The sequence below is a fragment of the Antechinus flavipes genome, chromosome 1 (genome assembly GCF_016432865.1).
Source record: "Antechinus flavipes isolate AdamAnt ecotype Samford, QLD, Australia chromosome 1, AdamAnt_v2, whole genome shotgun sequence".
Classification (NCBI taxonomy): domain Eukaryota; kingdom Metazoa; phylum Chordata; class Mammalia; order Dasyuromorphia; family Dasyuridae; genus Antechinus; species Antechinus flavipes.
The window spans coordinates 559,783,165-559,808,258 of record NC_067398.1 but is presented as its reverse complement, the minus strand read 5'-3'; the positions used below and the strand labels follow the sequence as shown (position 1 = coordinate 559,808,258).

Sequence of the window (25,094 nt, the reverse complement as noted above, 5' to 3'; positions counted from 1 at the left end):
CAAAAGGATGAAATGGAAATGTGGCAAAAAAAAATACTTTAATAACTACCAAATGTATTTTTTACTTTTGAGTCAAAAAAGGGTATTTAGCCAATAGAAATGTGACTCAAAAGAACAGTTTGTTTGTTTTTTTTAATTATTTAAAAGTATTATTGATTCATTTTGCTTTTATATCAGTCAAAAAGCATTTATTAAGCACCAAATATGTACCAACCATTATGCTAAATGTTAGAGACACAAAGAAAGACCCAAAAAACAAACAAAAATAGTCCATGATCTCGAGCTCACACTCCAACGAGGAAAACTATATGTAAACAACTATGAACAAATAAGATGTACATGGACTAAATGGGAGATTATGAATAGAGGGAAAGCACTGGCATTAAGAAGAATCAAGAAAGGTATCTAATAGAAAATGCATTATTATCCAGCACTACAAAGAAGACAGGAAAGTGTCTGGAGTCATATGTGTAGATCTATACATATGTTTAGATTTATGGAGATATATAACTGGACTTGTGAAAGGGCATCTTTTGACACATATCTGAACTCATGTATATATGTAAACATACACCTAGACTTGTGTAGCATATGCCCAGAAATACATCTTGGACTTGTGTATTGTTATATGTACATCTGAACATGTAGATAGATATATCTTGACTTAGATATACATATAGCTGAACGTGTGTATATGTGTACCTGAATTTCCATAATGGATATTTGTAGAGGGCCAGAACTCTGCAGAAGTATACTTGAAACAAGGTGTTAACTCAGTGGAATTGATGAGATGATGGTTTTCTAGTTCCCATATATACTTAGTACTTAGCATGGTGATGTAATGGTTCCCTAGTTCACACATAATCAGTATGCTATAGTGATGTAATTATTGATTGGAAAAATAAATTAGGAAACATGTTATTGAAACAAAACACCACAATAAGCTACATTAGAAAAGAAGTATCCATTTCTAAGGATACTTAGGATCTAAGGATCAATGTCATATATATTTGATTTTCTCCATTGATCTAGATTTTAATACTAGGTATATAAGGGCTAAGAAGGACTGGAAGATAGACATTCTATCTTTGATCAGCCTTGTGGTGGCTCTCATGCCTCCTGCACTAAGATCAAGACAGTGCCAGAATAAAGACTCTAGACACCAGGGGTCCTCAAACTACAGCCTGTGGGCCAGATGCAGCAGCTGAGGACATTTATCCCCCTCACCCAGGGCTATGAAGTTTCTTTATTTAAAGGCCCACAAAACAAAGTTTTTGTTTTTACTATAGTCAGGCCCTCCAACAGCCTGAGGGACAGTGAATTGGCCCCCTATTTAAAAAGTGTGAGGACCCCTGCTATTCCTGACCATTCTCATGGTGTCTATCCTGCTGAGACCAAGGCCTGTCCAAAGGACCTCCAGAAAGCTAGCCCGAACATTTACAGCTATTAAGTTGTGAGTCCACACATAGACAGATAAATACTGTGTTTCCTGACTCTAGAAGTATAAGAATACATGCCATGAAACCTACACATTTTACCATACATATATGTAGAGTGTCATGAGTCCAAATGTATACTGCATACATGTTATAATTGTCATATTTCTATTTATACATAGGTTATTAGTCTGTATATACATGTACATCATCCAAGTGTGCATTGTGTGAATGTGTACAACATTATCTAGAATTGTGTCCACATACATCTAGATGAACACCTAGATTTTGTATGTTTATATATGGATGATTGCTACCCTTGTCCTCCACTAAGCACAAGCTATATACTAGATAGGTATCTTCCATACTTTCTCAATAAAGATACTGAGGAATACTGGAGCTGTTGAGATATTATTCTTTGCCCTCACTCCATGATTAAACCACATTCATTTTCCATCATATATTTCCCTGATGACATCATTTACTTCCATTCTTCTTCCTTATCCTCTTTCCATCTTTGTGATAATCATTTTCGGTTCTATGGGATCGTTTGGTTCCATATCTTATAGCCTCATAATAACAGTAGGATTTTATTCCTATATCTTTCCTTTGGATTCAAGTAGAACAAGTTCACCCATTCTTCCACATGGCAACCTTGAAAATTATTTGATTTTACTAATCCTGTGTCTGAAAGTCTTTTTTTTTTTCATGTTAGACAGTCCCAGTCACTTCAACTATCAGCTTATAACATAATCTTTATTCCACTAATCATCCTTGCCACTTTTCTGGATATATTCCATATGTTCTTAAAATATGCAAGCCACAACTAAAAACTATACTCCAGATGTGATCTGACCAGGACAAATAGAATAGATCTACTACCTTCCTCATTATGGACAGTTTTTTTGGCTAGCATATTGTACTTTTGGGTCACTTTGAGCCAGATCATTAAAACCCCCCAAATCTTTTCCACATGATTAGTTTTCTAGGAATCTCTCATCTGTACATATAAAGATGATTTGATCAAATTGAGAGATAAATCATTTGGGACTTTTGAATCTCCCTATGAGAGATGTGAATATGCCCTTTAATATCTTGAGAGGTTGATGATATCTTCTGGTCCTGGGCACCTGTTGACCTATTCACATCTCTTTGAATATGAGTGATTAATCTTATCAATTTAGTATAATTTAATCAGCTCAGGCTTTTGTGGAAGGAGCCAACTCTTTGTACTAGGCCTATTAAATAGGATGCAAAAAAAGCTTCAGAATTTAAAACAACTGGAGGAAAAATTAGAGCTTGAGTACATCTGCATCATAGTGGTAGAGGTGGAAGCCTGGGCAACTTTACTGCTTTTCATCTCTTGGAGTCTATAATAGAGATGGAACATTTCTAACACATAATTACCATTACATAATATTTCACTCACTGAGAGAGGTGGAAGAAGTAGAATCAACATAACTTCCCTTTCTCTAAGACTAAGATTTCTGAGGCTGATAAGTCTCCACAAATGGATTTAGGAACTTGGATTCCAGAAATCCTCAAACCTCTACTTAAGTCTAGGTTATTTGTGTCCATCCTCTCCTAGGACCATGCAGTTGAGAGTCCTGTCTTAATGGTATTTGAAACTTGACATTCCAGTGTAAAAGAAAAGATAATAGTTCCTTCTACATGCCACTTTCCTCAACAGGGGAAAGTGCAAAAACATGTGTTTCAAGGCAAATCTCTCCTCCCAGCCCTGGTGTCACAGAGAAAAGGAAAAGTCTTACCTGACAGAATATAAGTTCCCAATTCAGCCTTTCTGAGTTGTGTCTTTGGAGATAGGGGGCTGGCTGTCGAGACTCAGCTCTGGTCAACAGCTAATATTTGTAGGGCAAAAACAAGCATGCATGAGATCTAGGGCAACATAAGACACAATGCAACACAAAAAGTGAACTTGCTAAGACAATGTAAAGCAACCAAGTTTTATTGAGAGAAATACTTAGAATAAGAAGGATCAGTAAAGGAGAATGGATAAATGTCAAGTTCATTGAGTTCCTACATGAAATCGGGAGCCTCCAACTGGTAGAGCACACTGGGTATTTATAGGATTATTATCTGTGTCAAGCATAATCAGGCATTAGGAAGATTGATTTAAAAAAAAAAAAAAACTGGTCACTATGTGCAAGCCAGGGTTAGGAGAATTGGTGCTAATCATGCTAAGGGAAATGCCTGGGGAAAGAGGGTTTTTCAGCCATTGCTGCAGGACTTACTTTGATAGAAGGTATGCTAGGGATTTGAATCTCCCCTGAAATTTCTTCATAGAAGAATAAAGATACTACTCAAGTCGTTACAAGCTCTTTCCATTACCTTAGTACAATGCCTCGAGTATATAAAGAGGTGCTAAATAAAAGCTTTTTGACTTACTTGTTGAACAATCTCTCATGGCCACTCTTTACAAGCAAATTCAAAGTGTTCATGCCCCTACTTCTACAAGGATGTATTAGTGGGAAGTGAAGAAGAAAAGGGGGATCAATCTTCAACCTTCTATCAAAATCCAGGTCCACTACTGTTGTTCTCTCCAATTATCAATAAGAACACATTTTGAAATGCCTCTTCTCACTTTTATAGGCCCAGTACAAAAGATTGACTCTTTCCTTAAGAAACTGAGCCAATCAAATCATCTAAAAGCAGGGGTCCTCAAGCTTTTTAAATAGGGGCCAGTTCACTGTCCCTCAGACTGTTGGAGGGCCATACTGCCACAAAACTTTGTTCTGTGGGCCTTTAAATAAAAAAATTTCATAGCCCTGGGTGAGGGGGATAAACGTCCTCAGCTGCTACATCTGGCCCCCGGACTGTAGTTTGATGAACCCTGAAAGTGTTACCACTTATCCTCAATGATGTATGATTTGTTGTCAGCAAGTACCTGGGCCTAAAAAAAATGTCCTCAGCTCTCTCAAAGAGAGACTTTGTGTCCACACTTTCCAGATGAGAGGAGAAGAGAGGAGAAGAGAGAGAGGAGAGAAGAGGAGGGGAGGGGAGGGGAGGAGGGGGGGAAGGAGAGGAGAGAAAGGGAGAGGAGAGAGATAGAGAAGGGAGAGAGAATGGGAATGGGACATGCAAAGCCAAACAATGGTTCACCACACTGTAACCTCAGCAAGATGATCAGCAGCTCCTTGGTCAACCCTCAGCAGTCTTGTATTTTACATTTATACTCATCAGATTGATGGGATTCTAGTGGCAGTCAGAGAGTTGTGGAAATCCCCTTTTGGTAGGAGGTGCAGGTAAGTCATGAAAGAATTCACGAATCTGAAGAGTTTTAGGTGGCAAAAATAGAAGTTTATTGTTGGATAAGAAGGCAGCTTTGCTAAGAGACTGATTTCATGGCAAAGTCCTATTAGGGAAATGGAGGCGGGCGCTGAAAAGAGAATGTCTTCTCGGGGGCAGGATCCTGACAGGCAGCTATACTAAGGGACAAGCCGTAGTCCTGCTTTGGGCATTCTGCAAAGAAAGGAGTAAACAGAAACCTATTATATGAGCAGATCTTGGCCAGGGCTGGGACAGTTTGAACTGATCAGACCAGGATCTCCTAAATGAAATTGCTTTGAAGGCTTTTTCAGCCTCAATTTGAATAGAGATAGTCTATCAATGGAGGTGATTTGCCTTAGAAATAGCCCAGTGCAATGATGCCACTTAACTTGTCTGGGGAGATATGGTTCCCAGGAGGGCCTGAGACTGGAATCTCCCTTCTTTACAGATCAAAGGGTACACAATTTTAGAGTGTTCATTTTACAGATTAAAGGGAATACAATTTCACACCCCCGTCAAGATTTCATCCTAGGCTACTCACCTTTTTGGGGATGGTACAAGGGATTTATTATATATCTCTCCCAGCTTTCTCCCATCTGCAGATTTGTTAACCATAACATCTATGCCTTTATCCCAGTCAATCTCTGAACCCTTCCCCCTCACCCCCCCAACAATGGTTCCCTCCAATGAAGATTCTTACCGACAGCGTCTGTACCGGTTACCTCAGGACTTATAACAGTTTTTTTTAAGCTTTACGTGACTTTTCACATATATGTCTTGTTTTTACAATTAAGTTATGACTTGGTATCTTCGGAACTGTGTTTTATGACTCCTTTATCCTCTCATAGTATGAAGGCACTAAGTCCTTGTTAAGAGAATGGCAGAGGCAGCCCATGCTTAGCTCCTTACTTCCCCAGACTCCTATCTGCTGCCCAGATTCACTTCCAACCTTTATAGCCCACCCCAGTAGCATGTGGCTTTCCTGAGGGAGACCTAACATGGCGGAAATGGAAGAATAAGTGCCCTGATGAAAGAAACATGAATTCCCTTCCAGCGCCAGTAATTAGCGTGCAGAGGGAGGAACAGCAAGCCAGCAGCTTAAGGTTGAGTCTCGTCACTTATTGACTCCCTGCCACAAATGCTACGCTTCAATAAGAGCTCCTGGCGAATGGTTATGAAATATTCATCAACTCCTATTTGTAAGTGGCCCAGTGAAGGTTCCGAGCAAATGACCTCTGCAGAAACCCCCTCCACCCACGCTAAAATGGAGCAGTGGCCGCTTCAACTGAGACCTGGGAAGATAACAAAAGCTCCGGGCTCCAGGGCACCTCCGAACAATGATACGTGGGCGCACTTAGGTTTAGGTAGTAAGATGAGCCCGGGAATGGGTTGATGCCCTGGTGAATGAACAGTGCACGCTGGTTTCCCTGTAGTATAGCCACCCTCCAAACGGCTCCAACCTGGGAACCTCGAATCTTCCCCCACGTGTCCCCCAGAGGGCTGACAGCTCCCCCAGAATTTGATATTGGACCTGAAGCTGGAATTGCTGAGCTCAGTGGAGGGCCGCTGTGTTCTCCCCTCTGCAGGTGTAATCCCCATCCACGTCAATGGGAATTACACTACAGGCGTCTGGAGACCCCGATAGTCACGAGCTCGCGTGCGCCCCAAGTGCCCCGGGACTCTGCCTCCTCCTCTAAACTAGAAATCTTTCGCTTTCCCTGGGTGGTCCTTGGGCACATCCCCAGGGTTCTGTGGTGGTGCCCGAAGGCAGCAGCGGGAAATTAGCTGAACTGATTCTTCCACAGAGCTTAATTCTGGGGTGCACTTTGGGGGGAAGAAGTAAGAAACAGAGAATATGGGAGCCGAGGGGGCGGGGGAGGGGCAGAATGTAGAGACAAGCATCGAAAAATCTCTGCAGCTTCTGAAAATGGTGCAAATGGAATACACGAAGTCCGGAGATTTCCACTGTTGTGCTGCAGTATTAGCTGGAGACGTGTGCAACTGAGGAGGCAGTTTTTGGAAGGAACCTCATCGGGAGAGTGTGAGGAGAATGCGAAATAAAGAAGGGAAAACCTGGAGCGTGCCCGGGCTCTCCTGTACAGCCTGGCATCTGGGCTCCCTGTCTGGCTCCCTCACCGTCTGTATCTCTGTCTGTCTGTCTCTCCTGAAACTAAACTTTAAATAACCATAGATTGCTTGCCTCGGGGCCTTGGTGCAGTAAAAGTGTGATGCTATAAGCCCTGGCCTGCGTAGGAAAACCCAGGGCATTTTTCTTCTGTTTTGTTTTTGAATTAAATGTGCTGGGTTAGGATAGATTTACATTCAGGTCAGATGGCTCTCCCCCGTCTTTTGTCCCTAGCATCTTCCGCATCTTTAATAAACAGTGCCATCTGGTGGTAGCAGCCTGAATATTTCCTGTGGGAGGGGGAGAAAGATTTGTGTCTGAGTACTATGGTGCAATTGTCAGTATTTGTTGCATGTCGTGAGCTATGTATTCTTGACATTTAAAAATATTTTTCATTTAATATCTGTATCCCAAGAGCTGGCTCTAAGGCGCCTAGAACACTTAGAATTCAGCAATCACAATATGCAATATGCGAGATCTGTAATTCTACATCTAAACCCACTTTATAGGTGGAAGTTGCTTTTAATACTACCGTTTTTGTACTTCCACAAAAAAATCGTGTAGGATGAGATTCAAGATAAATCTGTCTCTTATAATGTTATTAGGAAAATTTAGATGGATTTGTTATTGACAGTTGACCTGGAATAAGATTATCTTCATAGGAGTTTTTGCGTTAGGGTGATGGAATAAAAAAACATTTGTTAAACTACTAAACTGCACCCAAAATTATACAATATGAGTCTTCAGGCTGCAACTCAATGGGGAAGAGGAGGGGGGAGGGAGAGAATGGTTAACTGGACAAAAAATACAGAGCAAAGAATTGTTTGTCTTCAGTTTGTATTCTAGTCAAATCAGTGAGGAAAGTCTTTTTTGTTCACATACATCTGATATTTTAAATCAATGTAGAGTTTAAATTATACTTTTCTAAGTCAGTGTTAATAAGTGATAAAAATATCCTCTATACAAATGCAACACAAATTACCTTTAAACACATATACATACACACAGAGTGAGAACCTTAATACTTAATTCATTATAAGTAAAAAATTTATGGTGATAATGGAAAGAAAATGAGCTGGTGTCTTATAAGGAAATATTAAGTGTGACACTGATAAATGACATGATATTCATGGAATAAAAAGTAGACTAAGAATTAATTATCACCACCTTAAGAACAATCAAGCTATAAATTTGATGAGCTATTGTAGTTACTAGCATTATTTTGAATATATAAGAATATTTAATTAGATTCCTTCCATGAATAAGCCAAATTGAAATAGTAGATTGGCAAATAGGAAAACTATGTTAACTTTTTTGTGGGGAGAGAGTAAAACTACCTCTTAATCCTTTTTTTTTTCCTTTTTCTTTCTTTCTTTCATTCTTTTCTTTTCTTTTCTTTTTTTTTTTTGCTGAGGCAATTGGGTTAAATGACTTGTCCAGGGTTACACAGCTAGGAAGTATTAATGTCTGAGACCAAATTTGCACTCAGGTCCTCCTGATTTCAGGGCTAGTGCTCTATCCATTGTGCCATCTAGGTACCCCTTCTTAGTACTTTAAAACAATGGTTTTAAAAGTAATATATTTTGATATAGTTTTAAAAACTGTTCCCAGAGAGATAATAGAATCTCTAAAACATCCTGGAACCCAGTTAAAAGGAAAGAAAAGAAAAGGGAAGAAACTTGAAATCATCATGGGTCCATATAAGACAAAAATCCAAGAAAGGAGACAGTAATAAAACTAATGACCTCAAATGTCTATGCAGAAATGTACAAAGGATGATAAAAAGAATAAACTAGAAATCTTAATATAAGGAAATAAATTTGATATCCTACATATTAAAGAGACTAGATGGAATAATACATGACTAGAATAGTTCTCATGAACTTACCTTATCTGAAAGAAATGTTAGCTAAAAGAATATGAGTGAATAGATGAATGAATGATGAATAAATGAAAAAACCTTTATGAAGTACTTACTATGTGCTACATATTTTGTTAAATGCTAAGGATATAAATGCAAAACTTAGACAGTTCTTACCTTAAAGGAAAATACTTTTGATAGGGAAAGACAATATGGTATCCATGGAAGAATTCAGTTTGAAAGGTCACAATGATGATAAGTGTAAGGTAGTTGACTAGGACAAAGAAGATTTTTATTAAAATTCAGCCTCAGATACTAAGACTTTGAGCTTTATTTAACACAACTCCTGTTTGTCTCAGTTTCCTCAACTGTAAAATTGAGATATCTCCCTGAGTTATTGTAAGGATCAAATGAGACAGTATTTGTAAAGCACTTAGCCCAGTGCCTGGTACTATGTAAGCATTAGTTATTATTATTATTTTATTATATTATTAGTGGATAAATATGCCCTTTCCAGTAGATTTGACTCTAGTTCAGAGTAAGAAAATATGGGAAAATTTTCAAAATGATTGGGATCTCTATGTACAAAAATATTTCTAACTGCTCTTTTTGTGGATTGAATTTTTGTGGAAAGAATTGGAAATTGAGGGCATGACAATCAATTGGGGAATAACTAAGCAAGTTGTAATATATGATTATGATAGAATACTATTGTGCTCTAAGAAATGATAAATAGGATGCTTTTAGAAAAAACTGGAAAAACTTAACATGAACTGAAAGCAAAGTGAAGGAGCAGAACCAGAATATTGTACATAATAACAACAACATTGTACAATAATCATCTATGAATGACTAAGCTATTCTCAGCAATACAAAGATCCAAGACAATTCTGAAGGATTCCTGATGAAAAATGATATCCATTCCAAAGAGAGAACTGATATAATATGAATGCAGATCAAGGCATACTGTTTTGCCTGATTTTTTTTTTCCTTTCTTCATATGAATAATAAATGGGAGTGGGGGAGGGAAGGTGCATTGGGAATATTATTTTAGATATAAAAGTTAGGAAATTCAGGAACTAAAGTGGGATAGAGAAAATTTAACTGAACATTTCATCCTTCATTTGGAGATCTTTATATATAAAGCTGGATGAATATTTGTGCAGTATTTTATTGAGGGATTCTTATTCAGGTGTCATCTGGACTAGATGGCCACTGAGGTTCCTTTTACTTCTGTGATTCTGTGAGTCAGAATTGCTTAAATGATTAGTTGGAGAGAAATCTTGAGAGAATTACCCAGACTGTTTTAGGTCTTATTATTGTTCAACATTTTTATCCATGACATGGATGAATTTTATTTCATTCCACTTAATTCAATAAACATGTTTAAAGAAGCTACTATGTATTCCTATGTATTCTTATAACTACAAAGACAAAAATGAGTTTTTATTCCATTAAGGAATACAATATATAAATAAATTAGTTGCTATAAGATAATTTGAGATTTTAAAAGCATATTTATCAGATTTGTAGATGCTAAAAGCTGGAAGAGGTGATATTGTAGATCAACTTTAATGATTCATTTTATATCTGGTTTGTAGTTTCTATGATTCTTTTTATTATATGTTTTAAAAAGATTTGCTTCTCAGATTTTTGTAATTACAAGTGTTATCCTTCACTGAAAAATGTAAATGAATTGATATTACTTGCTTTAAAAAGCTATATATATATATATGTATGCATCCATAAATATTAGATGTATACTTATATTCCTATATAGCCATATTAATAATTATTGATTTTCTCCTCTTATTGTGATCTTTTTACATTAGAAATTTACTCCACCACCTCCAAAATAAGTTGGCATTCACATATGGAATTCTGAGAGGAAAAGCCATAATCCCTTTGATAAGGACATTGGTCTTCACTTGAGAGAGTAATTCAAGGTCATTCTCCTGGCACTATCCAAAAAATTAAAGACCAATTTCCTGGGAAGATCCATGTCCATATGAATTGGGCACTATCTATATGCCTTTAAACTTTTAATTTCTCATTGCTTTATTTTGCTTTTACCATTGAAGACAGCCAAGAATCTCTCCCCCAGTATCTCTTATCTACTTCATAGATAAGTGTCCATCTGGATCCAAATAGCCTTGCACCAGGAAATATAGATAAAATTCTCTATATTTCTTTTGCTAGTTAACCTTGAATAAATTGGGGAACACTGAAGTGCTATATTCCACTATCACCCTGAATTCAGCGACTACATTCTAAGATCCCAAAGCTTAGAGCTGGAATCAACCAGAAATTTGCCCCCTTCCCTCATGAGTAAGCATGCTAGACCACTTGAAAAGGAGGAAGTACCTCTAATCTATGTAAGAAATTGAATTTTTCATCTTTAAAACTATGTCATTACCACAATTTGAATATAGACTTAAAAGATTGCAATAACTGAGATTGCTATCTCAGTCCTCCCAAGGTCCCAGTTAATTGATCAAAATATCCTTAAATCTCTTTTGGAAACATGCATTTTATGCATGAATTTCCTTCTTTTCTCCCTTGCTAATGACACTGGGTTACCACATAATCACTCATTAAAAGAGACCTTTACCATCAAATGTAGGAACTTTCTCAGAGAGCTCTCAACTACAATGATTAATCCTAATTTAGATAGCTAGCACCTTGTATGACAGACACAAAAGGTCTTCATAGGCTAGACAGAATGATGGATGAAATTTAATAGAGGTGAGTGAAAAATTCTACACTTGGTTTCAAAAATTAAGTCATAGAAATATATTAATAACTAAACAATAATATTTGGGAGAGAAGTTCTTTTATTTTGGTTTTTGGTAAACTGCAACTTTAATAGGAGTTAACAGTGTAACATGTTGTCACTCAAAAAGCTACTACAGTTTGAGAGTACATTGATAATTGTCTTCAATTGTTAAAGAGGCTTTAATTTGGAAGCAATTTTGCTTTGTTTGGCCTCTAATGTCTTTGCTATGAAAAGTTATAGAAAACAAAAAAGGAAAATTTTCTAACAAAGCTGTCAAAGAATTAGAATGGACTACTTTGGGAAACTTTGGAATCCTCCTTATTGATTAGTTTTAAACAGATACTAGATGACCATTTATTGGATATTTTGTACATTCCCTCTGAATTTCTGCTTTATTAACCTTCAAGAGCTATATGAATACATTATTTCATCATTACCTTTTTTCCTAGGACAGATTTTGCCAATAAATAATGACCTGAATCCAAGAATTAAATAAGAAAAAGAGATTTGGTTGAATAGCATTTAGAAATTACAGAAGGCTTTCATCGATTACAAGATTCTCATTGCCTCAGTGACTGAAAATCACAACATACTAAATCTCAGAAAAAATAAAAAAAAAGGGGCAATGGAAAGAAAGAAAATCGATGAATGGAATTATGAAGAAATACCAGGGAACTTCAAATATGGATTGACATAAAGGAGAAAGGAAACAAGCATTTTAAAGTACCTACTATGTATTAGTCACCAAACTAAGTATCTCAGTAGATACTTATAATATAAATAAACAACATATATGATATATATGTATAAATAATATAAAAATAAATAGAAATTAAGAGGAAGAACAGGGAAATCTTTTTTAAGGAAAGGGCATCTAAGTTGATCCTTGAAGAAAAAGATAGAGATCGTCAGAGAAATTAGAGGGGAGGAATAATTTTGGACTTGTGAGACAGCATGAGTAAAGATGGTATAAAAACAGATGAAAAGTATTATGGCTTGTCTAGACATAGAATGTATGAAAAAGAATAGTAATAGATAAAGATGTCTGATAATACAGTTTATAGAGATTTTGAATGCCAAATTCAGGAGTATTGTTTTTACTCATCAAGTCATGGACAATCACTGAAGGTTTTTTAAGCAAACAAGTATTACAGTCATAATATTTCAATAGGAAAGGATAGAAGGGACATGATATATAAAATTCAATTAAATTTTAATTCAAGAGGCATTCATTATTATACTGCGTTCGGGGAAGACAGAGACAAAAATAAAACAAATAAACCCTGTCTTCAAAGAATTTATGCTTTATTGGGGAAGAAAATGGACATAGAGAAGTAATCTGAAATAACTCGGGACCTGGTAGGGATCAGGAAAGGCTTCATGTAAGAAGTGGCATTTGAGCTTGATCTTAAAGTGAGTTAGGAATAGCAAGAGATAGATGCCAAGAGGGAGGACCTTCCAAACTTGGATGGGAAGCATCATAGATACAGTGTTGGAAGAGACTTGGAGATGATCATTTCCAACCCCCTGCTTGTACAGAGAGGTTAAGAGGCTGGCTCACAGTCATGTAGATTTGGTTTTGGTTCTCTCTACCAAGAATGTTGCACTGAGTCATTTCCTGGAAAACTTTGTCTCCATAGAACTCCCTGAAGTATTTAATACCTGCACTATTTATTCACTTGGCAGCTAGAGGGCACAGTACTTAGAGTGCTAGGTGTAAAGTCAAGAGTGTAAATCTGGCCTCAGAAACTTATTAGCACTGTGACCCCGGACAAGTCACAGTTTCCTTATCTATAAAATGAGTTGGAAAAGAAAATGACAAACTACTCCAGTATCTTTGCCAAGAAAATCCCAATTGGATCATATAGAGTCAGACACAATTGAAAAATGACAGAACAATATTTATTCACTTAGTACTTAGTATTGTAAGTTTCTCTAACTGCTCATGTAATATATCTAATCTCCCCCAACTAGATTTTAAATTGTTGAGGAAAGGAATTATGCTTTACACTTTGTTTCTCTCACTATACCCAGCATAGCATTTATCTCAATAGTACACATTCATCAAGATAGTTCAGTGGATAGACCACAGGGTTTGGAGTCAGGAGGATTTCTCCTCTTGAATTCAAATCTGGCCTCAGACACTTATTAGCTGTGTGACCCTGGTCAAGTCACTTGACCCTCATTTACTTCAGTTTCTTCATCTGTAAAATTAGCTAAAGAAGGAAATAGCAAATCATTGCAGTGTTTCTGCCAAAAACCGCCAACTGAGGTCCCAAAGAGTCAGACATATCTGAAAAGCACTGAACAAACAGCATCACATTAATCATACACAATTCTTAGTTAACTGATTAAAGAACTTGCTTGTAATAATAATAATAATTATTATTATTATTATAATAACTGAATTTTAGTTATATGCTTCTCCCTATTTTTAAACCATTTAAAAAAAAGTTTAGGATCTTACTCAACATTGACCTTCAGCACTTTCAAGGATGAACATTTTTCACGCCAAGGGCATGGAAGCTGTAGCTTCATCTTATAATTTATGGCATATAATCCAATACTTTAAAAAATCCTGAAAATTTTGACTGATTTTGTGCAATTATACACAGAGCTAAAATGCTTTGATTGAAAGTTCTGGGGCTGTTTGAAGATTCTAAAATGGTGGATCCCTGGGCTGTAAACACTCTTAACTGTTCCTGCATGCAGTTCTGGTGAAAAGTCAGACTCCCACAGTAACACCTCCACTGTTTTATCCTGTGCCAAGTTTATCAGGCTGACAATAACCAGAATAAACTCCTCAGAGAGCTGTTGGCCAGAGTTCTATAACATATCACAACAGGAGATAGTGATGGTGTGCTTCAGGAGTAGTCTGATGATTTCCTATTACAAGGAAATTATCTACTCTGGGTCAAAATCCCTTTATTCTAACTTAGACCTAAGGTTGGTTGGGAGAGGTGTGTGTGTGTGTGTGTGTGTGTGTGTGTGTGTGTGTGTGTGTGTGTGTGTGTGTGTGTGTGTGTGTACCCACTCACTTGTGTTCCTATTTTATGCAAACCATTGGCTTTTTTCCTTCTAACAAAGTATCCTCAGCCATGTGTGCAAATGACCTTTTTCAGTTAATGTCACTACGCTGTCTCACACCACAACAGAATAGGCACCATGGTATATAAGCATCCTAGTATGGTATTAGTGGAGCTGTGAATCAGCACAATCAATATTAAAGTTATGGAATCAAAATGACTGAAATATCCTTATCTTTTGACACAAAGATTCTATTAATATTATCAGGAGGACATGGAGAAGAACAAAGTCCTTATAAATGCCAAGATATTTAAGGTAGCACTTTTTATGATAGCAAAGAATTATAAACAAAGTAAATATTCAATGGGGGTCCAAACAAATTATGATACTTGGATTTATTTCATAGAATATTTCTGTGATGTTAGAAATGATATAAAGAAACTTGAAAATATCTATATAATCTGTTGCAGAACCAAGTAAGTAGAGCCAAGAAAATACCATACATAATGATTACAATAATGCAAACAGGAAGAACAACTAAAAACAATCAAAAGTGAATAATGTCAAATTTAAAAGAAAACAAATATAGCACCATATAAGAGATATGAGAAAGTATCCTCAATACGTTTTTTTGCAAAGATGGAAGATCATGAATGTAAAACATTGCACATTTATTTTTTCAAATTGTTGAATGTAATAATCAATTGTACTGATTTTTTCTTTTTCCCTTTTTTAAAAAAAAATCTTGGTTTTATATAATGTTTTCTGGTTAGTCACTTAAATTTATTGAATGTACCAAAAAATACTAGTTGAGCTCCAAATTGGTATATTGCCCTGTTGGTTAAGAAATCCAATCTTAACATTTATCATTTGAGGACATTAACATCTTAATCAAACATTTAACATAATTAGTTATTTACAAAGTTGCTTTTTATAGTGTCTTACAATTTACAAAGTGCTTTAAATAATTCCAAGAGTAATTTCTTTCATTAATATGTCTAAATACTAAAAAGTTTTTTAATATAATTTTAAATTCATCTTTAATTTTTATAAAATTATGTTCAGTTTATATAAAATTATATTTCATATTTATATTAAATTAATTAAATTCCATTTAAATATTATGTAGTTACATATGTTACATGTGTTCATATTTGTCTAAATATTATAAATGATACATAAATATATTTATGTTTAATGCTTATGTTGATGTTAATAATACAATTATATTTAATTTAATTTTCTAAAGTTATCTTTTATAATTGTTAAAATATTTTTTATTTTGTTTTACAGCTCTCTGAAAGGAGAAGAAGGAAGGATATTAAAAGAAAATATGATATGTAAAAAAAAAGATATCAAGTAATTTAAAAAAAAGACTAAACAGGCTTCCTCTGTGTAACTGTCATTGTCCTGAACAATAGATAACAGGCTATGGAGAATAGTGTCCCATTGATTCCGAGTTTCATACCTTTATTCGCCCATGAACAAATAAATACAATCCACCTATTGACTGAGTTGATTGCTGACATTGATCTCTTCATTGACTCCATGGCCAATATTAGTTTCACACTCACTATATGGCAACTGCTGCAGCTTGCAAAATACCACTTTGTACAAAAGTACTGGTAGAGAATTCATAAAACATGACTCACTATGTGAAAAGTTAGTCGATTAAAATGTCTCTCTCCACCAACTTTCCAATGGTTAGACTCTCCTGCTTATTATAAGCTGAGTAGAGAATAAAAAGATCAGTGTCACAGGGCGTATTGAGCTGATAGGATTCCAACCTTCCAAATCTAAACCCCCGCCAAAGCAGAGGCCTAATAAGTTGAAACCATCTGTGCACACCACGTAAGGGATTGTCTTGAGCATCTAGGAACTTGCCATAAAATTCACTTAATATCATTCTCTGCTACTCATACAAAATAAGTTACTTCTTCCCTAAATATTGTCTATTCTTCATTAATCAAACATGAGGGGAGAAAAGGTGTTGTTCTAGAATTTTTCCCCTCACCTGAGCTCACCTTCTAGTAAAATTACAATCTAAGCTCCCATTCACCTAGGGTTACCTCCTGTTACACAAATCTGGTATGCTTAAGGTTTGCACTCAATTCTAATTAGAATTAGCTGCTGAAACTTTCCAAAAAATTTAATGATGTGGCAGAGTTATAATTTCCTCTTCTTCATCTTGAATAGTTCCTCCTGGTTAATCTGTAGAAACCTCACCTTTTGCTACTGGTCTATGTTTTCTGACCCCTTCTTCCACCAGCTACCATTGAAGACACTTTGTCTGAAAACCTTATGTAAATCAAGGGCACATAATTCACTACTAGCCCAGTTTCCACTGAGCATATTGTCCTGTTGGATAGTGAGGCCCAATAGAACCCATATGGGGTTTTATGTCTGACTGAATTTATGGACCCTCCTGTGCTTTGGCTGTGAGTATCAAGAAATCATTCTAACTCATCCCATTCATACAAACTCCATCCTCAACTTGCATGATAGAAACATAAATATGGCACAAACCAGAGTCAAACTCTGCTAAATAATTTGCAATGTGAATATTTAATTCATATATATGTATATATGTACATATATGCATATCTACATTTAAAAGAAAGTTTATAAGGTAGCCAATAACACATTTGGGGAGGCTAACTGGGGTAAGACTTGGAATAAGTACATGCTGGTACTGTTTCTCCTTATCATTTTCACCTGACACCATGCCTCTTTTAAAGATAACTGTCAGGATGATGGTCCTGAACATAGAGGCAGTACGTGGTAGCATTGCCTTTACATATGGTAGACCACTGTTCCCAAGACATTATGTCCTGTTGTTGTTCAGTTGTTTTAGTCATGAAGTCTTTGTAATTCCATTTGGGGTTTTCTTTGTGAAAATACTGGAATGGAATTTTCTTTTCAAAAATACTAGCAGTTAAGTCACTAGCCCAGAGTCACCTATTAAGTGTCTGAGACCAGATTTGTCCTCACTTCTTGACTCCAGGCCTGGAGCTCTTATCTACATACCTACAGACAGACAGACAAAAAATATACACATATATACATATAATGTGTGTATAATAATAGATTAGATATATAATTATGTAAGTTTGTAAATCTTGTAAAATATATATTATACAAATGTTTTATTACAATTATATTTACATATTAAATATGTTATCTATTGAATATAACAAATTTCTATTTGTATGCTTTATATAAAATACATATTTTATAAGATTTGTAATCTTATATAATTATATATTATATATATAAAAGGAAAAAGACTAACTTATCTGAAGAAGAGAAACAAGCTTTTACTTCTTCCTTGTTCTAATTATTAAAAATCATGCCCTTCTTTTGAGCATTTTAAAAGTAAATACAACAGGAGAAAGTAGAAACGGAGAAGTTACAAAATAATAATCATCATGATGCTGTTTGCAAATGAGCAGGGACCTATTTCTTCTTTGATAGAAGAAAATCGTTCTTTTGTTTCTTTTACCTACCTGACCCCACTTTTTTTCCAGGCTTGCCAAGGTCAGTCAACTTAATTCTCCCTGAACTGGATCAAAAGCTAGGTTTTTAGTTGATGGCATTCAACTTGGCAAGACTCTTAGACATTTCAGCCCTCCTCTGATGTTCCTGGCAAATCCTACTAATGTCTGCTTCCCACTGTATTTCCATGTATGACAGCCTCAAGCCTGAAGTTAGTATATCCCTTTTAATGTTCTGTCTTTTGAAATGAGTCCTTCCCAGGGGCCTACAAGGAGCTTAGTTGTTCCTCCATTTTAAACTCTCTAGCCATGTACCTAAAGAGGGTCCTGACCTGCCTTTATGGTTCACTGAACTCTTGCCAGAAGTAAAAAGCCTTCTCTAGCTATGCTCTAAAGGATTCTTCATTAGGCTTTGACCTTCTGACTGATCTTTGCAAATTCTGTTTCAAAATTTCTGGTCTTGGAAGCTGTCTCTTGTCTTCGGGTCATTCTCTTCTTCTTGGTTGACATGCCTTAATTGAATTCACTAAACATTTGTAATGGCTGGTCCTGACATTGGTGATGATGTTGACTTCTTCAACCTAGTATTCTCAAGAGATATTTGGGAGGCAGCTAGGTGGCACAGCACTGGTCCTGAATTCAGGAAGTCCTGGATTCAAATTCAGCTTCATACACTTACTAGCTATGTGACTCTGAGAGAGAGAGAGAGATACAGACAGAGACACAGAGAGAAACAGAGAGAAATCTGGATCCCATTCCCTATGTAGGACATGCTCTAGGACCATTTGATCTACAACCCCCTGACTATTTTTCCGTTATCTCTTACACCCAGTTTTGTCCCTCAGACTCTTCTATTTGTTCAAATCCTTTCCCCTTTGCATCTCTCACCAAATACATTGCATCCTTTCCTCCTCCTTAGTCCACAGTTCATTTGCAGAATTGATGCAAGACAATACTTTAAAGTAATTAAACAGCAGATTCCTTACCTGTTCTTCTATTTGATATGTCCACCCACTTCCAGTGTAACTTGTAACTTTATAGACAGACCTGTCCATCTCTTTCCTGAAGGTTTGAAGATCTAAAGAAGGTAGAATAGATATTCTACATTCCAGGTCTTAAAATAGAAAGAAAAAATGTGTCTCGCATGCCCAGGTAATAATGATAAAATGCCTGAGTGATCTGGGGATAAGGAAAGAGCTTGTGATTTCACTGATTTAAAGAGCTTCCTCGGAGAAGCTTCCTCTTATAACCTCTATACCCTCTGCTGTTAAGTCAAAAGGACTAGAGAACAAAGAGCTCCTCTCATAGCCTCCATTTAATGAGGGTTCCCAGACCAACCAACTCTTCCCTACCAACTATGGACCTGACTACATCGTGCCCTATGACCTTGGGATCTTATTCCCCAGGATCTCCCCTCCCCTTTTCAGCTCCTCTTTCTATGTTGTCTTCCCTCCCTAGAGTGTAAGTTCCTTGAGGACTGTCTTTTTAAAATGTATATTCTCAGTGCATAGCACAGTGTCTGGCACATAGTAATTGCTTAATAAATGTTTTTGACCAACTGTCTACCATTATAAAATGGCACCTTCTGGGCAACTTATAGTCTTAGTTCCCTAGAGCATCAGAGGCAGAGCACTCTTTCTCCTATCTTATATTATCACTGCGTAATAAGAAAATCACATCATTTTAAAATATTTATTCAGACAAGATTGGGTTGTTTTTGTTTGGGGTTTTTTTTCTCAGGGGTGATGTAGAGAGGGACTGGATCTATTGATTTCACTAGCATTAGGAACTCCCACGAAAACTTCTCTATCAAGGTCCACTGAAAAAACTTCTTCCAATCCAGACCAGCACTTGCTCTGTAATTTATAATCACAGTGATTATGCAGGACACAGAGAGAGTAAATTATCTCTCCAGGGTCACACAGCCAGTCTGAGTGAGAGATGGGCTTGTACCTCAGGTCTTCCCAATTTCATGCTAACCACTTTGCTATGCTTCCTTTCATTACTTAGCTATCAAGTTGGGAAGGTGAGGTGGATAGGAACTCTTTCATTCTACAGGGAAAGAATACGATGTATGTGTGTCCTGTAATTAATGTGCAAAAAGCTGTGGGGTTTAAATGTTTACAGGTTCTTGATAAAGGTCTCTATCATTTGTTTTAGCAACAAAAAATATAGATTTAAAAGTAAATGAAACAGAGCATATTCTTGGGCAAGAAATGGGTGAGCTATCCTTTGGTCAGATCTTATCCTAGAATTTTCTGTGGGTATCAACTTTTTGGAGAAATATTAGGTTTTTTAAAATCATTTCTACCAAGATCAGCTATAAATCTCTGTGCAGAAATTAAAGATGAAAAATACATTTATTTTTCATTGGTCTCATTCTTCTAATAAATGCCTTAGGGACCCACAGCTCAATCAATGTATCCAATCTCTTGAAATTAAATTACCCTCCTTTACTGAGGTAGATAAAAATGATTTAAGTCCCTGAAATAATTTGGATCTTATCTTCATATTATTGGGCAAATGGTATTATAATGAATACTTTTTCCCTCCTGTGTTATTTATTTCAAGTACAACCCAGTATTGTTGCTAAAAGATTATTTAACCAAAGATTATGTTTCCAAAGCACTTGTCATCAGTGGATAGTGTATTCTCAGATTTATATTGTAGAGGAAAGATCTAAAATTGAAGCCAATACCTCTTCACCTAATGAAATTTCATAGTGATTTAGCCTTCCCCAATTACAACATTATTACCTAATGACTTAGATACAACTTTCCTCAAGACAGGCTAAACAACCATCTCAAAGCTACATGAAAAATATATGAAAGGTTTTTGGAATCCCAGAAAAAAACATAATTGACCTTTCGTATGAAACATACTGAGGTTTATCCTAAGGCAGACCAGAATGAAGGACATAAACTATAGAATTACCAATTTAGTGTAAGATTAATATGTTTATTATGAGGCTAACAGATGTCCCCTTTACCTGGCCAGTTGTTGGGTGATGAGCTACAATAAAAAGGAAGACTTTAGGGACTTTGAAACACAACTTCAAATGATGCCGTCTAGTTGGGAGCTCCTGGGAAACCACCTGGCAGACCAGCCTGGCATAAAATACTAAGAGATGAAGCAGGTTATCCTGGGTTGCACTTTAGGCAGACTACTCTCTAAGAGACAGAACTGCAAACTGAGCCAGCCTGTACAGATTGTCTCTGTAACCTGAAAGTCAAAATTAACATAACACAATGCCTCTGCAGCGTCTTTTTCATCTCTTTCATGCAGGAAATGTAATGCAGGAGAGACTCAGAACTGGAAATGTGACTGTCCCAGCTCTAGGACAGAGCAAAGATGTCAAGTATCATTTCTGGCAAGAGAATAGGAAAGTAGGCAACAGAAAAATATAAAATGGAGAGATATTTTCAATATGTCTTCGCATATTGTTTGTTTCTTTTGACCTTTCTATTCATACTTTAATGTAAGACTGGAACAGTCAGGATAATAAACTGAGGCCCTCAAGAAGTGATTTGCCTAAGAGACTGATAACCTCTAGGGTTCTTCCCAGTTTTAGATCTATGATCCTATGACCTAGGGATGGGGATTGAGAATGGATCTTTTCCTCAATCCCACCTTTACATACAGTGGATTAGAATGGATTGGGAGCATTTCCTCTCCATATGGAAGATCTTGGAAGGTGCAAGTAATTAATATATTTCACTTGCATTTATTTATATGTTATTAAAACCTGTGTGATCACAGCATGCTGAATCTATGAATGAATTGGGAAGTTACCTTAGATAATGCAATATTTTATGGAATGAGGTTTAAGAGTTAACTATAAACAGAAGGGTTCATATTGTAATATTTTTGAGTAATAACCTATTAGATTAGCCAACTACTGATGGGTTAATCAAAACTGCTTCTGTATCACTGTTGCGTGGACATATTGTGGAATGCAGCTGTCTAGTCATATGAAGGCTGAGTTCTCTCTTATGGCCAGGGAAGCTGCCCAACCTCTTGAGAAAGTTCCCTTAGGCACACATCAGAATGTAACTAACAAGCTCAGTGGGAATGGTGGGTACTTTTAATATTGCACTCAACAGGTCTTTCCTTCACAATATCAATTTGAGAATATTCACTGCATCACAGTTGCTTAAGAAACATAATCTTTGGTCAAATAATCTTTTAGCAACCATACCACTTCATACTTGGAATAAATAACATAGGAGGTAACAAACATTTATTATAATTCTTTTCAAACTAAATAAACTCTCTCACTGGATAATGACCATAGTGAAATTATGTCTTCCTAAAAAGTTAAAGAAGCATTAGTAGACATCCTATTTAGGATCGTGGATTGCATGAATTTCTGAGACTTTTAGATTTTCCAACTGTTTGAGATTTCTTTCTGATTTTGTTTCTCTTTTGATTCTAATTTTAAGATACTATTTTATTCACTTGCATCCATAGGAACATTTGTCCATCTAAAAATAAAAGGGAGGGAGAGTAGATAACGTCTAAGATCCTTTCCAGTTTTAGAGCTAAGATTTTACAACTAGAGGGGAGTGAAATGGGGATGGTATCCTTTCCCTTTGAATACTATTGGTTATTAATGCATTGTGTCTTTTTAGCAATATTGTTCTGCTGATAATCAGCACTAATTGAAGTTATGTGCTTTCAATAACATTGATACTTATTTGCATTTGGCATCTAATTAATGGATATTGCTTGTCTTTTTGCCTGTAATATGGCTGGAGCAATATGTGTCAAGTAGTCTGGGTCAGTCTTTTTAATTGTTAGATATTCTATGAGGACTTAATTTCATCCCAATTCTAAAACTGACATACCAGATAAACTTAAATTAGGTGGCTAGTATTTGCTAATTGTTGGTGCATGCTATTCTGTTCATTTGATTTGCATTTGAATATTGGTTACCCTGCTTTTATTTCCTCTTTAGTCCTACTTGTTTGTTATTTGTATGATTAACTTACAAAATATAATTTTAACTAAAACTTTAATAAAAGAGCGAGCTATCTCTGACATAGTGTGCCAGACCCTGAGAAAGTCATTTAATCTCTCAGCCCCCTAAATCTAAAACTATAATTTCTGCAGGAGTTTGCAGTTGGAATTTCTTCACACTATCTATGAAATATCAATGAAGGAAAAAATATCAACAAGCCTTTGAGCTCATATGCATTGCTTTTTTATAGCCTTTAACCATATAAAACTGTTCTGTTTTTAAGCTTTATGGAAGGTCAGAATATTGATAAAAGAAACTGGTATGTACTCTTGGAAAAGGTGTCAGATACCAAAGGTCTCAAGTTCCAATTAGGTGGAGACAATAATTGAGAAAAGGAAAAAGGTTCCCCAAATGTACTTACTTAGTTCTTTCATGCCAGGTTCTTTATACCTGATCAACCTGTCCATACTAATCAGCAAGCGAGAAATTCAGGGATTAGATTTTGTTGTCCTTCTTCTGGGACATATCTAACAATATATATGTGTGACTATATGCATACATAATTATAGCATGTCAATATGCATATATGAAAATGGAATGTGTGCATGTACATTTATAGGGTTTTTACACCAAATATGGCTGAGCCATGACAATGGCCTCAAAAGTATCAAGGCAAGTATAGGCTCAAGAAGACTATGCTATTGTAGGTTACTGTGAGATGAAGGGAGAAAGGGAATGCTGGATAAATCATGACTGCCCATATATTAAATGACTTGTGTATAGAAATGAGCATGAACCCTCACAAAAAATTGTTGTTTGGCAGGGGAGTAATGAGGGAAGAGGTGCCTATGGGGTACCGTGAATGAATTCATGAATTTGTTCACTAGTATGGACAGGTTGAGCAGGTATAAAGGACTTGGAAAAGTATTCTGGAGGGAGAACAACACAGTTACTTTTCTCACATAATCTTCCCTTATCCTCCAAACTGAAAATGTTCTCTTTCTTCTGAAAAAGTACAAGAGATCAATCAGCTGACCTCTTTTTTCTATCCCATTACTCTTTGTTTTGTGCACTTAACATATTCCCTTCTTACCCCCTAATAGAATGTAGATTCCTTGAGGGTAAATATTCTGTTGAATTTTGTTTTTGATTCACAAAAACAAATAATAGAATGTGTTACACAAATATATAATAATGCATTATATATTATAGAATATAGAACAGTATACCACAGTACCTTAAACATGTAGTAAATGTTTTATAAGTGACTGTTTAATTTAATCATGGAATACCACAAACTGAAGAATTAAAATTATGAGTGATCCAAAATGCAATAAAGAGTGACATGGTACATATCTGCATGTACCTGGCTGCAGCACATTACCAAAATGACTTTGGTATTAGAAGTTGCATAATAGATATAAAAAATGGAGAATTTTGTAGTGTCAAGGAACTGGAAACTGAGTGGATGCCCAACAAATGGAGAATGACTGAATAAGTTATGGTATATGAATGTAATGGAATATTATTATCCTATAAGAAACATTCAGCAGGATTTCAGAAAGACCTGGAGAGGCTTACACGAACTGATGCTAAGTGAAGTGAGTAGAACTAGGAGATTCTATTCCTACTCTAGGAGAACACAGCAGCAACAAGATTATGTGATGATCAAATCTAATGGTCATGGCTCTTTTTAGCAATGAGGTGATTCAGTCCAGTTCCAATGGTCTTGTGAGGGAGATTGCCATCTGCATCCAGAGAGAGGACTGTGAGAATTGAGTGTAGATAACAACATAGATTTTCATATTTTTGTTGTTGTTTGCTTGCATTTTGTTTTCTTTCTCATTTTTTCTTTTGTGTCTGATTTTTCTTGTGTAACATGATAAATATGGAAATATGTATAGAAGAATTATACATGTTTAGCATATATTGGATCACCTTTCATCTAGAGGAGGGGGGAGGGGAAAAGGAATGAAAAAAATTGAAACACAAGGTTTTGCAAGGGTTAATGTTGAAAACTATGTATATGTTTTGAAAATAAAAAAACCTTATAAATATTATCTCATCTTCTCACAACAATCCTGAGTATGCAGGAAAAGTATGCATTATTATTATCCCCATGTTACA

General features: G+C 35.9%; 1 long non-coding RNA gene across 1 annotated transcript in view; it reads right to left on the bottom strand.

Moving 5' to 3' along the window:
* Positions 1-4,675: 4,675 nt before the first annotated feature.
* Positions 4,676-25,094, bottom strand: part of LOC127544204 (uncharacterized) — a 106,744-nt gene continuing 86,325 nt past the window's right edge. Inside the window, exons 3-4 of the long non-coding RNA XR_007949399.1 lie at positions 18,994-19,085; positions 4,676-4,916 (exon numbers count right to left, since the gene is read on the bottom strand). This is a non-coding gene — a long non-coding RNA (uncharacterized LOC127544204). The remainder of the gene's footprint in view (positions 4,917-18,993; positions 19,086-25,094) is intronic.